Raw genomic sequence first — 14,076 nt, forward strand, 5'->3', positions numbered from 1 at the left:
CAGGATAGCTCCACAAAGCACAGTCACAGGAAGGGCAGCTCTTCTTCCTCAGCTCTTCAGCTCTTCTCCAAGCAGAGGTTCCTCTTGTTTCCCGAAGGGTTTCTAAAGTCTGTGGTTTTGGGTGCCCTTCTTATACCCAATTTCTCCTTTGAAGTAGGCCTACTTCAAAGTAAAGTCTCTTTTGAATGTGAAATCCTGCCTTGCCCAGGCCAGGCCCAGACACTCACCAGGGGGTTGGAGACTGCATTGTGTGAGGGAAGGCACAGCCCTTTCAGGTGTGAGTGACCACTCCTCCCTTCCCTCCTAGCACAGATGGCTCATCAGGGTATGCAGGCTACACCCCAGCTCCCTTTGTGTCACTGTCTAGTGTGAGGTGCAACCAGCCCAACTGTCAAACTGACCCAGACAGGGAATCCACAAACGGGCAGAGTCACAGAAATGGTATAAGTAAGAAAATGCTCACTTTCCAAAAGTGGCATTTTCAAACACACAATCTTAAAATCAGCTTTACTAAAAGATGTATTTTTAAGTTGTGAGCTCAGAGACCCTAAACTCCACATGTCCATCCACTCCCAAAGGGAATCTACACTTTAATCATATTTAAAGGTAGTCCCCATGTTAACCTATGAGAGAGATAGGCCTTGCAACATTGAAAAACAAATGTAGCAATATTTCACTGTCAGGACATGTAAAGCAAATTACTGTATGTCCTACCTTAACCATACACTGCATCCTGCCCTTGGGGCTACCTAGGGCCTACCATAGGGGTGTCTGACATGTAAGAAAATGGAAGGTTTAGGCCTGGCAAGTGGGTACGCTTGCCAAGTCGAATTTACAGTTAAAACTGCACACAGACACTGCAGTGGCAGGTCTGAGACATGATTACAGAGCTACTTATGTGGGTGGCACAACTAGTGCTGCAGGCCCACTAGTAGCATTTGATTTACAGTCCCTGGCACCTCCAGTGCACTTTACTAGGAACTTACTAGTAAATCAAATATGCTACTCATGGATAAGCCAATTCCATACACATTTTGTAAAGGAGCACTGGTTAGCAGTGGTAAAGGGCCCAGAGTAACAAAAACAGTAAAATCAGAGTCCAGCACACATCAACAACCTGGGAACAGAGGCAAAAAGTTAAGGGAGACCACGCCAAGGATGAAAAGTCTAACACGTGTCCCCCCCAGCTGAAAGTGGGGAGCATCTACCCAACCTCATGGGAGTTCTCATCACTAAGGCGGAAGAACCTGGACAGACCATCAGCATTGGCGTGCTCTGTGCCAGGACGGTGTTCCACCGTAAAGTCCATCCCCTGTAGGGAAATGAACCACCTCAACAGTTTTAGATTCTAACCCCTCATCTGCATGAACCATCTGAGGGGCCTGTGGTCGGTCTGAACTTGGAAGTGAGTCCCAAACAAGTAGGGTCTTAGCTTCTTCAATGCCCAGACCACAGCAAACGCTTCACGTTTAGTGGCACTCCACCTATGTTCCCTGGGTAGTAACCTCCTGCTAATGAAGGCTACGGGTTGATCTAGGCCCTCTTCATTAAGCTGTGAGAGTACTGCTCCAATACCATGCTCCGAACCGTCTGTTTGCACAAGACACTCCTTGGAGTAGTCAGGTGCCTTCAGCACAGGTGCTGTGCACATGGCAGCCTTCAGGGCATCAAAAACGTTCTGGCAAGCCTCTGTCCAGATCACTTTCATTGGTTGCTTCTTTGAAGTCAACTCAGTTAAGGGGGAACAATGGTACCATATCCCTTAACAAACCTCCTCAAATATCCTGCGAGACCTAAAAAGGCTCTCACTTCAGTTTGGGTCTTGGGAGGCTCCCAAGCCAGAATTGTGTCAATCTTAGGCTGTAGGGGTACCACCTGGCCACTCCCCACCTGGTGTCCTCAGTACAGCATAGAACCCTGCCCTTTTTGGCACTTGCTCGCCTTAATAGTGAGTCCTGCCTTCTGCAGGGCATCTAACACTCTCCAGAGGTGTTGCAGGTGTTCCTTCCATGTGGAACTAAACACAGAAATGTCATCCAGGTAGGCGGCACTGAACTCATCCAGCCCAGCCAACACCTGGTTGACCAACCTCTGGAAGGTGGCAGGGTCATTCTTCATCCCAAATGGCATCACTTTAAATTGAAAGTGTCCATCTGGGGTAGAGAATACTGACCCCTCCTTGACCCCCTCAGTTAAGGCAATCTGCCAGTACCCAGATGATAAATCAAACGTACTGAGGTACTTGGCAACTCCCAACCAATCAATGAGCACATCAGCTCGGGGGATGGGGTGTGCGTCATTCTTGCTGACCGCATTTAGTCCCCGGTAGTCCACACAGAACCTGAGTTCTGGAGTGGCACCAGGTGCAGCAGCCTTTGGAACCAATACCACTGGGCTGGCCCAAGGATTGCTGGAGTGCTCAATAGGCTAAGCCAGTGTTTCCCAAACTGTGCGCCGCGGCACCCCTGTGGGCCGTTAAAACAAGAGAGAGGCACCACGCACAGAGTTCGGGAACCACTGCGGTGAGTCACTGATATCGCCCCCCATACCCCAGTTGTTGAAGTGGCATTGTGCACTCACATGAATACACTACTTGCAGCACTCACACGTGTAAGCATTCACACACACCAAGCATTCACGACCCCTTCCCACCCACATTAACCTATGCCAGGTTCTCCTATAAAAAGGCCACATGCTCCTCTGCCCAAACCAGAGGTTGAAGTGGATTAAAAAGCATAGGAACTGTGTTCTGGGGTGAATGAAGGTCGGCATTAACAGTTCTGAACAGTTGTTGTTAGCAAGAAAACTATTGGAATTGTTACTGTAAGATAAAAAAAATATTAGGAAGTTGTTCATTACAGATCCCGACCACTTCAGCCACTTCCTTGCACATACCAATGCCGTTATTTACTAACCCTAAAATCTCATGGCTCCATACACTTCTCTACCCTCCTGTGCTGTAAAACCTACAGCTGGCACACACTCATCTTTAACATCTTCATACCAATCATGGATGATAAACTGGCAATAAATATGTTTCTATGACCTTTTATTTCGCCCCATTCTTTCTGGCCACCATAAAACGTATTATATATTTATGTCACTCAGGGACATTCATCTTCCTTTATGTGCATTTTCAAACCTCCAAGTAAATTGCAGGTCACTGAAAGATGCAAGAACACACAGACAGGAGACATCGGGACAAAGGCGGCAAGGACACTCAGACAGTAGGCAGGAATACACAGATGGCCCCCAATTATTTTCAGGGTGAAAAATGGAAGTACTCCTGAGGCCGGAATTACATCCCCCCACCCACCAAATATAAGTAACATAATGGGGAGCCATGGCCCACGGCCAAATAGATAAAGGGAACCACGGGTCAAAAAAGTTTGGGAACCACTGGGCTAAGCATTTTGGATACCTCATCCTTAATGCATGCCCAACCCTATCAGTAACCCTGTAAACCTTCTCTTTAATAGGTGAACTGTCCCCATTGTCCACATCATGTGTGCACAAGTGTGTGACTCCAGGGATCAGGGAAAACAGTGAGGTAAACTGTCCCAACATGTGGCGACAGTCACCTTGCTGCTCCTCAGTCAGGGAGGGGAGAGGATCACTCCCTCCACGGACCTATCTTTTTCTCCTGCAGACAGGAGGTCAGGAAGAGGCTCGCTCTCCTCCTCTACCCCATCATCTTTTGCAAGGAGCATTGTCAGCTAAGTCCGCTCAAAGTGTGGCTTGAGGCAGTTGACATGCAGGACCCTTAAAGGGCTCCTTGGAGACTGCAAGTCTACCAGGTAGGTGACTTCACTCTTATGCTCTACCACCTCAAACAGCCCAGTCCCCTTATCCTGGAGCACCCTAGACACTGGTGCCATCACCCACACTTTTTGTCCAGGTTGAAACACGGCCAGAGTGGCATTCTGGTCATACCATTGTTTCATGTCATCCTGGCTTGCTTCCAGGTTCTGCTGAGCGAGACTCCTGAAGCGGGCAGTCTGGTTTCTCAGAGCCAGCATGTAACTGAATACATCCTGGGGGGGTTTACTAGGAGCTTTCTCCAAAGCTTCCTTCACCAGACTCAAAGGTCCCCTCACAGGGTGGCCATAAATCAGCTCAAAGGGACTAAACCCAAGTCCCTTTTGAGGCACCTCCCTGTAGGTGAACAGAAGGCATGGCAAGAAGACGTCCCACTTCCACCTCAAGGGCTCAGACAGGCCCATGATCATGCCTTTTAAGGTGTGGTTGAATCTCTCAACCAGACCATTACTTTGGTGGTGGTAAGGGGTGGTGAACTTGTAGGTTACCCCACACTCCTTCCACAGAGACTTCATATACGTGGATATGAAGTTGGTACCCCTATCAAATACCACTTCCTTGGGGAACCCCATGTGGGTAAAAACCCCCATAAATGAACGACCCACCACAGAGGAAGTTATTGATCTCAAAGGAATGGCGTCTGGGTACTGGGTGACATGGTCTACCAAGACCAGGATAAACCTGTTGCCCATGGCTGTCTTGGGATCAAGAGGCCCCACAATGTCAATGCCTACCCTCTCAAAGAGGGTACTGACAACAGGCAAAGGCTGGAGGGGAGACTTACATTTCCTCCCATTCTTTCCAATTGCCTGGGAAGTCTGACAAGACCTGCAATGTGCATCTGAGTACCTGTGCATTAGGGGCCAGTAAAAGTGGGTGACAAGCCTCTCAAAGGTCTTGTCCTGCCCCAAATGTCCAGCTAAAGGCACATCATGAGCCAACCCCAGTAGGAAGGCCCTGAAGCACTGGGGTACCACCAGCAGACGGGCTGACCCAGGCTCAGGAACCTTAGGCTCGCTATACAGGAGGTCATCCTTCCAATAGATCAGGTGTGATCCTGGCTCCCTGCCAGCCGCCTGGTCTGAAGCCTGCTGCCGCAAACCCTCCAAAGTAGGGCATGACTTCTGTGATGCACAGAATGCTTCCCTGGTGGGCCCCCCTTCCTGCTGCCACTGCAACAGCTCAGGGACCTCCCCCAGTTCAGCCACCTGTTCCCCTGTAGGCTCTGGGGTGTCACCCTCAGACTCCACCTCCTTCTGGACTGTGGGAACTTCTGGGGTCGGTTTCCCGCGCCCCCTGCCCTTCCTCTTCTTGGCGGTCCCCTGGGCCACTGTTTCAGGCTGCAGGGGCTCTTGATTACCCTGACAGGCTGCCATTGACCGGGTGGATTCGCAGATCCACCCAGGCAGACCCAACATCTTCAAGTGAGACCTGTGTTCCACCTCCTTCCAAGGGGAATCCTCCAGGTCATTGCCTAGCAAACAATCAACATGCATTGTTGGACACACAGCTACCTTCAAGGAACCTGAACCCTCCACCCCCATTCAAAGGAAACCTGCACCACTCTGCACAGGCGCTCTGAGTTGTCCACTACAACTACTTGGTGAAGTTCCAGGGATCAATCTGCTCTTTAGACACCAGCTGACTCCTCACTGTAGTCACACTGGCTCCTGTGTGTCTCAGAGCCTCCACCCTCTGTCCATTAATGGTCACCCACTGCCTGTTCATCTTAGTGTTTTCAGGCACTAGGGTTCTCTGGACCATCTCACTGTCCCCTAGTGAGACAAAGGTAATCTCAGCTGGTTTCCACCCACCTGAAACCAACTCCTCCACAAGCGCTACACTGGCCAAACCCTGTAACGGTGCACCAGTGGGTGCTGGTGTACTTTTGGGGCATTTGGGGTCCCCCCTCACATGACCCACGTGGTCACATGCATAGCACTTACGAGGAGGACCACCTGCCACTGGCTTCCCTTTGGAGAACCATGGCTTCTTTTCACCTGGGGGGGTTGGGAATCCTTACGCTGGGAATCAGTTTGGGACCCTTTAGAGAACTCCCTCTGTTTACCATTGCCTCCCCTTTCTTCTGAGAGGGACCCTGCCCACCCTTGGCGTGGTCTCCCCATACCTCTTTTGGACCCTGGTGCTCTCCCAGCGGTCCGCTTCCTGCGCAAGCTTCCTGGGGTCAGTCAGCTTGCTGTCAATCAGGTGCTGGCACAGCTCTGGAAAACGTAAACTGTACAAGTGCTCCCAAGCAATCAGATTGTAAAGCCCCTCATACGTAGTTACCTTACTGCCCTTCACCCAACCATCCAGTGACCTGCAATAAGAATCAACACATTCCAACCATGTTTGGGATTCCTTCTTCTTGTAGGACCTAAACTTATCCTTGTACTGCTCAGGGGTAAGACCATACCTTGTAAGCAAGGCATCCTTCATGCTAGAGTAGGTGAGATTCTGAGCATCCCCTAAGGCTGTCAGTGTATCCCTCCCCTCTACCTCAAAGTGCTTCCACAGACCCGCCCCCCAATGAGCTTCAGGTACCAGATTAATGTGGAGAGCAGGCTCATACCCCTTGAACCACAAGTATATGTCATCCTCCCTCTTGTAATCTTTCACAAGGTCTTTAGGAATGTGCACCCTCCTCTCAGGCTGCACTGTAGGGTTGCTGCCACCATCTCTACTGGACTGGCTTCTATGATCCATCTCTTTCAAGCTAAGCTCATGAGCCATCGCTAACTTCCTCTCCTCAAGGGCTAGCCTCCTCTGCTCCAATTGGTACTCCCTTTCTGCCTGTCTGTCCTGTAACTCCTCAGGTGTCAGACCCTTGGATGAGACACTGCTACCTGCCCTGGAGACCTTCTCCCTGGACATAACAGGCCCACCCACAATACCATTGTGTACTGAACACTCTTTCTCATCCTCCTCATCTCCCTCATCCTCTGTGTGCCCTTCGGTGCTCTTGGCTGTCACCCAGGTCCTCAGCGCCTTTTGCAGCTCCTCCTTCCTGGATGAGCTCTTAATGGGTCAGTCAAAACTTTTACCGAACTGCTTCAACTGAGCTTTGGCATAACTCTCCAATTTCTCAAGATCAAAGTCAACTCCAGCTGATGCATCTCCAGCTTGGGACATGACGAAGATTAAAAAACAAGTGCAAAGTTCCAAAGGCCGAAAAAAAAGTTCCCAAATGAAGTTTCAAAGAAAGTCAATCAAGGAATAAGCAAAAAAAATGGAAGTAGAACAAAAACAGTCACAAAGAGAAAAAATAAAAAGATCACCAAACAAGTAGTATGTGGTCACGCAGTGGTCTGCACTCAAAATAGTAGTGTACACTTAATCATTGTATGTCAAGGTCAAATACAAGCCCAAATTCCACTGCTCCCACCAATTATAGAAATGGGGTCTTTGGTTGACAGTCAGGTTACCCCCCGTTCAAGCAAGGACCCTCACTCTAGTCAGGGTAAAAAAGAATCACCCTCAGCTAACCCCTGCTTACCCCCTTGGTAGCTTGGCAAAACTTAACTTCAGAGTGCTAGGTGCAAAGTATTTGTACCAACACACACAGTAACTTAATGAAAACACTACAAAATGACACAACACAGGTTTAGAAAAATAAGAAATATTTATCTAAACAAAACAAGACCAAAACGACAAAAAGCCACAATACACAAGTCAAGTTAGCAATAAAGATGCAAAAAGAGTCTTTAAACACACACTAACACTGGTAGCGTGAAAAAGTACCTTGGGTGCATCAAAATAACACCACACAGGTGAGTGTGCGTCAACAAGGGCTTGCGATGCGTCGATTCCACTCACGAGCAGGACCTTGCGTTGTTTCTTCTTTCGTCGGGTCGGGGTGGGTGGCACAACCAGTGCTGCAGGCCCACTAGTAGCATTTGGTTTACAGGCCCTGGCACCTCCATTGCACTTTACTAGGGACTTACTAGTAAATCAAATATGCCAATCACCAATAAGCCAATTACATGCACATTTTGTAAAGGAGCACTTGCACTTTAGCACTGGTTAGCAGTGGTAAAATGCTAAGAGTAACAAAAACAGTAAAATTAGAGTCCAGCACACATCAACAACCTGGGGAACAGAAGCAAAAAGTTAAGGGAGACCACACCAAGGATGAAAAGTCTAACATCTATAAACTAGTATGTTATTAGAGGCCTGAAAGTAGGTACAAAATAGCTCGGAATAGTATGAAGCATCATTAATGCCATCACATATACAAGTCTGTTAGGTGTAACAATCATGTGTTGTGTGCAACATTGACTCTATACCATACGCTTGACAGATATACAATTATTTTTTAATCCTAATTTTTCAAAAACAAATTTACACCAAATCCCCAAAAAGCACAATTTATGGACCAAGATCTAGGTTCCTGCCAAATTTGGTGTATTTCCACTCAGCAGTTTTTGTGATAGTGCTTCTCAAAGACATTTATACAAAATGTATGGGGATTTTGTGTTTTGGGACCCCCCCACACTTTGTATTCTGCCCCTGCTTGACTGATCATTCTGAAACTTTCCATGCACAAACTAGGCAAACTAGAGCACTTTTTTGTCAAAGTTTTTGGAGCTTCAGCAAATAGTTCTAAAGTTAATAGCAACACAAAAAAACACATTTCTCCTGAAATCACAATCCCAACTGTAGCTACCAGTGGTGGTCATACAGCGTAGAGCAACTGGCCAGCTACTTCAGCCATTTTTTCTCTTTACTGTGAGTGACTGCATTTTGCCAGAGCACCAAAACGCATCCTCCTAATATGTTGCCCATCTCAGGGCCTTTGGGATGGGTCATTTATTTGCTCAGATACCTTATTTATTTTGCAAACGTATTTACCTTATTTATTTTGCAAACATATGCACGTTACCTTTAGACAACGGTATCTTTACTTTTTATTTACTTTACTCTTTTTGTGCCTACAGCCTATGTTTGCAAAAATGCAGGTTTGCCAAGACCAGAACTGTTGGCTTTGTCAGTGTTTGTTTTCCATCCCTTCTAACTAAGAAAGCTGGTGACGGAGGCTGGTGTGGTTCCACTCCTCCCTTCAACCATGATTTTACAGCACCCATGCTCTGTCGCCCTCTGTGCTTCCTTTCTGTAGATCTCACATACGCTTTATTAAATTATTCACCTCCTGGAAACCTGCCATGAAACGCAGAGCGAAACCTAGAGCTGTGTTTTTGGGACTTTCCAAAACCCGCGCCGTTTCCTCTGTAGGTTTCGACCCCTCCCCCCAGCCCCGGCTTGAGATAAGTTTAGCGATCACAGGATGTGGTGGGCTTCAATCTCGTGAATGTGCCATGTTGGTTTGTGCTGCGTTCGGGGCCCCAGGTGGTTTCTAACTTGACTTATCTAGGCGGAAACATCACAGTCATGTTTTGATGATCAGGACGGCCAAGATTTTATCATCCTCACATCCAGGGCCGGCTTCAGGGCACTGAGACCGGGCAGAGCTGAGGGGGAGAGGGATGTTTCCAAACACCTTATCTTACGAGTTTAAAGGCACTTGCAGCAGAGTCGCTTGTGTGTCCTGCAATTTTCAGGCAATTATAAGAAAGTCAAGGTAACTCAGATTTACCTACTGGAGAGGGAGCTCTGTCTAGGGGCAGTTTTGATTAATCATGGAGTACCACAGAGGGTTAATGGCCCTGCTGCAAAGAACGAGAACCATGCAGGTCACAGGATTGTATTTTAGGTAGATAGCTCAGTGGGTTACTGCTTTTGTCACAGAGAGACATATTTACTTGCAGTTCATAAGTTACAATCCTAATATAGCACAGTGAGCTATGAACTGTCATTAAAGAGCTCAGTGCAAACTGCATGATATAGGTTAAATTATGATGGCCTTTAATTATCCTAATTTGCTAAAAAGAGGTTGGGTAAAATACATTCTTATTAGTAAAGCCAATCCCCAACTACCGTGTTACTATTAAATCCTGAGTTTGTGCTTCTCCAGACCAAGCAATCTTAAAATATACAGTCTACCAGTATGGACGGCAGATGACTCCTACACCTTGAAGTCCTCTTTGTCTTATGTAACATTTCCTATATGTTCATTTACACACTTGTATGCTTCATTGTCTGTATAATGTGTGTTACGTTAAGTGCTCTGACGCCCTACACTAGTATGAGTAGTGCTATAAAACAAATAAAATACATGTGAGAGAGAGGCTATGAAGACCTCAGAGGCTGTTTGGGAGGGTGGTAGTGAGGGAATTCATGGAGATGGAGGTCGTTGAGGAGCCCTAACGCCTTCCATAGTGACCGCATGCAATTAAAGACGTTAGTGATGCTTCAGGGAACAGCTCACTGGACCAAGCTCCCATGACCACTAGAATGCAAGTTCGAATCCTGGCCTTTCCTCCAGACTAAGCAGCCATTATAATAAGTATGGACAAAGGGATGATGCAAAATAAAAGGCCCCTCCTTCAAAACATAGCAGGGATAAGCTCCTGAAATTTGGAAACGGACAATCAGCAACTGTGGTAATCAATCCCTCATTTATAATGACCTGCTGTCACTGTCACAAGAGGTGGAAGGCAACCTGGAAGAGCCCCCCAAAAAACCAGCATGCAGATGTCCAAGGCATGTATGTAAGGCAGTGGCTTAGAATTTTCTTCAAGATTCAATATTGTGAGCAATTGCACGCATCTCCTTTGCAAGGATATTCAGAGACACATGTACAAATATGTTGTCTTGGTTAGATGGACCCACTTCTCAATAATTGGTCATTACATTGCAGTCAAATGTAGGATTTTGATGGGACTCAAAGTGGACAGCCTGCTATCACCTTACTGTAGAGCCAGCTATGACTGAGACTCACTCACCTTTGTGACAATCATTTGAACCAGCTGTCACTGCTTCCCAGTTATATATCTCATCCATCACCGATAGCTCACTTCCCTTTGACTCCTAAATATGACTTCCCTATATATCTTAATACACTGACATTCCACTGTAGACGATCTTGAGGGACTTTCCGTCAAGGTGTACACTTAAAGGAAGGATGCAAGTTTAGTAATGCCACATTTTGGGATCAATAGGATGGATTATCAACCAAAAAAGTGGCTCTTATGTTTCTGGTTTGATTCATGTATTTGGTCCTTCTCATGTCATGACTTGCAGTATCAAAGGCACCATGCACACTATTCACTTGTACATGCCAGGCTTAGAACACTTAGTTGCAGAATGACAACTCCTACCTACCTGCCTATTCTCATCCCTTGGCATTCTTCAGTCCTTGGCTAAAATTATTTGTTTTCATTGGAAGGCCTTGCGTTTTTAACTGTATGCGTAACTAAAATGTTGTTGGTTATAAGCAAACATACAAAAGCAGATGCAGGGTAAAAAAATATCACACTCAAACCACATTATTTGAAAAATTCTGCAAGCATCAAATTATCCCATAACACCAGTGAGTCAAGTTAATTTGGTCCACAGTCACACACAAATTTCACCAATATACCCAAGCCCAAAGTAGTTCGACACTGGGTAGGCCACCACTCAATAATACTGAAGTCATGTTCTTCTCAAGGGCAGCTCTGCTCTCTCCTAGCAATAAGCTCACTGTTATTCCAGCTGAAACTCATGCAACACTAAATAACCCCTGCCCTATCTCTTACACCTACATCCTACAAACCTCCTAGCCTTATTTGAGCCACAGAAGCACACTTTTCTTAACCAATCCTGTTTTACTCTATACTCATCCTTAACCAATGAACCGTTATCGACTTCGAGTAGATACACCCCCTAATAGCTGAAATCTATACCTCCACACCTACATATCCCCATTCCCATTCCTCCTCCGACTAACACAATGCTGAACAGATTCACTGCCAAAGACGCTAAACAGCCATCCTCAAAAATCAGTTTTGATTATATTGTCATATTGCACACTTAAACATCAATTCTGCTCTAAACACTCCCCAATACTAATGCTCACCAGAGGATCCCTGAGCTTTTCTCACTTCTTCTACACCCTGCTTGTTCGGAAGTTGAGCTCCATCATCATATGAAGCTCTTGCAGCTAGAGTGCAACTTCTGGCTTGAACACCCAAAGTCACATCATGTAACCAAGCCCTGTAACAAATCCACCTGGCATGGCCTTAGGATCCTCATGTCTAGCAGAGGCTGTTGCTTGCACATCTCCATCCAAAGGAGCATTGGCTCTTGTCTCCTGGGTTTGGCTTCACCCAAACCTTTGCTGAATATTCTTCATTCTTCCAAATGGCATCATCTGAACCTGGGGTCATGAGGCCACATTCTTTTAGACTGCATCATTCGAACCTTAACTCACTAACTCTTGTTCTTTCAAATGACGTTATCCAAACTAAAGTGATTATGCCATACTATTTTACACACCAGCATCCACACCTAGTCTGACCCCAATTCCTCTAGATCCCATAATTCATACATAAAGTGACCACCTCCCTATTCTTCCATATGACATCACCTAAATGTGAAGTGACCACCTCCTAATTCTTCTAGACCACATCATCCAAACTTGGACTGACCGCATTCTCATTCTTCTAGATGCTATCATCTTTTACCAGACATTATCACCCCATCTTTTTTATAGACACAATTATTCAAACCTGGAATGGCCTCCACCGTTCTTTGTTCAATTCTATCTAGCTTCTTCCCTCACAAGAAGAAAGCAAGAGTGCACCTGTTGAGACCCCAAAGAAGAATTCCCTTCCAAATCCTCGAGAAGATGTTCCAACAGTTAATATAGATACCCAACCTTCCTCACTCTCCCCCAAAAACCCGATACACACAGTGCTCAACGAGGACTTTAGTTACCCTTTATAATTTTATGTATCCACTCGGTTATCCTGGCCACCGGAAGAGAAGGGGAATCTGAAATTTGGCACCAGGATATAAATTGGACTTTGATAGAGTATAGACTGTTAAAAAATAGAATAAAACGCTGGCAGTCATGTACAGAGACTGGAATAAGCAGCACCCTAGTACTAATACAATACCAATAAAGGTAAATTAAGTGCCCATAGCATTGTCTCTATATAGCTATAGTGTTTCTTCTACAGAGAAGGAAATTATTCAGAGTTACCAAAGTGAAAAGTGAAGAAAAAAGAAAAGGAAATGGGTTTGGAGCAAGATGTAAGCAAACTACAGGGAAGCAAGAGAAAGTTCCACCCACATGAAATTACACAGATAGCAAGCACTACCCACAGGACAAACTATACAGAGCCAACCCCAAGACAACAACACCCGTTAGATGCAACCTAAGCTGAGGCCTAGTGAGAATCAGCCATGGGAAACAGAATGGAAAGAGAAGACTTGCCAGCAACACAGTAGGAGGTGTCATGGTCAATGCCAAACAAAAGTAATGTGGCCATTTTGCTCTCGTGGGGTTTTCTTAACAGCTGCATGGCCTATGATACTGCACATAGCAAAATAATAATCGAAGGCGAGGGTGCGTATCACTGACAATGACACCCTGCTAATGACCTTATTCCTAGTGTCCACCACACTTCCTCCGTAGTATCTGCAAATACAGAGCTCTGTGTGAATCACGAAAGACCGGCCTCAGAGCTGGGAATTTAAGAAACAACACAATTCCTGCCATACTATACTTTTTCACTGAGATGTTTGTGCACACCCACCTTGGACTTACGTCCCTCTTACTCGGGCTATCTTGAATATATTGGGAATGTGCTTATGGAACACTAGGTCTACAGTTGTTGCTCACAGTCCGAAGAACCCCCACATCATGACGGTTACTGCACCTCATTGTGGCTTGCCGAATTTTGGGAGCAGATGGTTGTCTCGCCACCTTGTGACACTTGCAGTAATACCAGCAGAAGGATTAAGAATCAAAAAACATGTGAAATGCTGAAGTGATCTGGTGAGTACAGTGCCTTCTGCTAGAGTACAATCTGAAATGGTGCATCTCTACACTTCATTTGCTGCTTTCTGCTAAGTCTAAGTTCAGTCTGCATCACTGTATCTTCTTACCACATGTGCTGTTTTCTAAGGAGTCAGAAGATCCTTCCTGTTGTTTTGAAGTGGGCCTTGAGGTATGCTGCTGCTGCACACAGTGCAGTAAAAAAAAACTTCACTCTTTGGTTTACTGAAGATCAACAGCTAGGCTTTGGAAAGGATCCTTATAGACAAAGCCACCAAAGGTAGCTGTTGAACTTCTATGATAGCTTGTACTCTTATGAAAAGACGCAAAGGAAGGAAGAGGACGACAAAATCCAAACATCTTCTTTCACCAGT

The sequence above is a fragment of the Pleurodeles waltl genome, chromosome 6 (assembly GCF_031143425.1).
Source record: "Pleurodeles waltl isolate 20211129_DDA chromosome 6, aPleWal1.hap1.20221129, whole genome shotgun sequence".
Lineage (NCBI taxonomy): Eukaryota > Metazoa > Chordata > Amphibia > Caudata > Salamandridae > Pleurodeles > Pleurodeles waltl.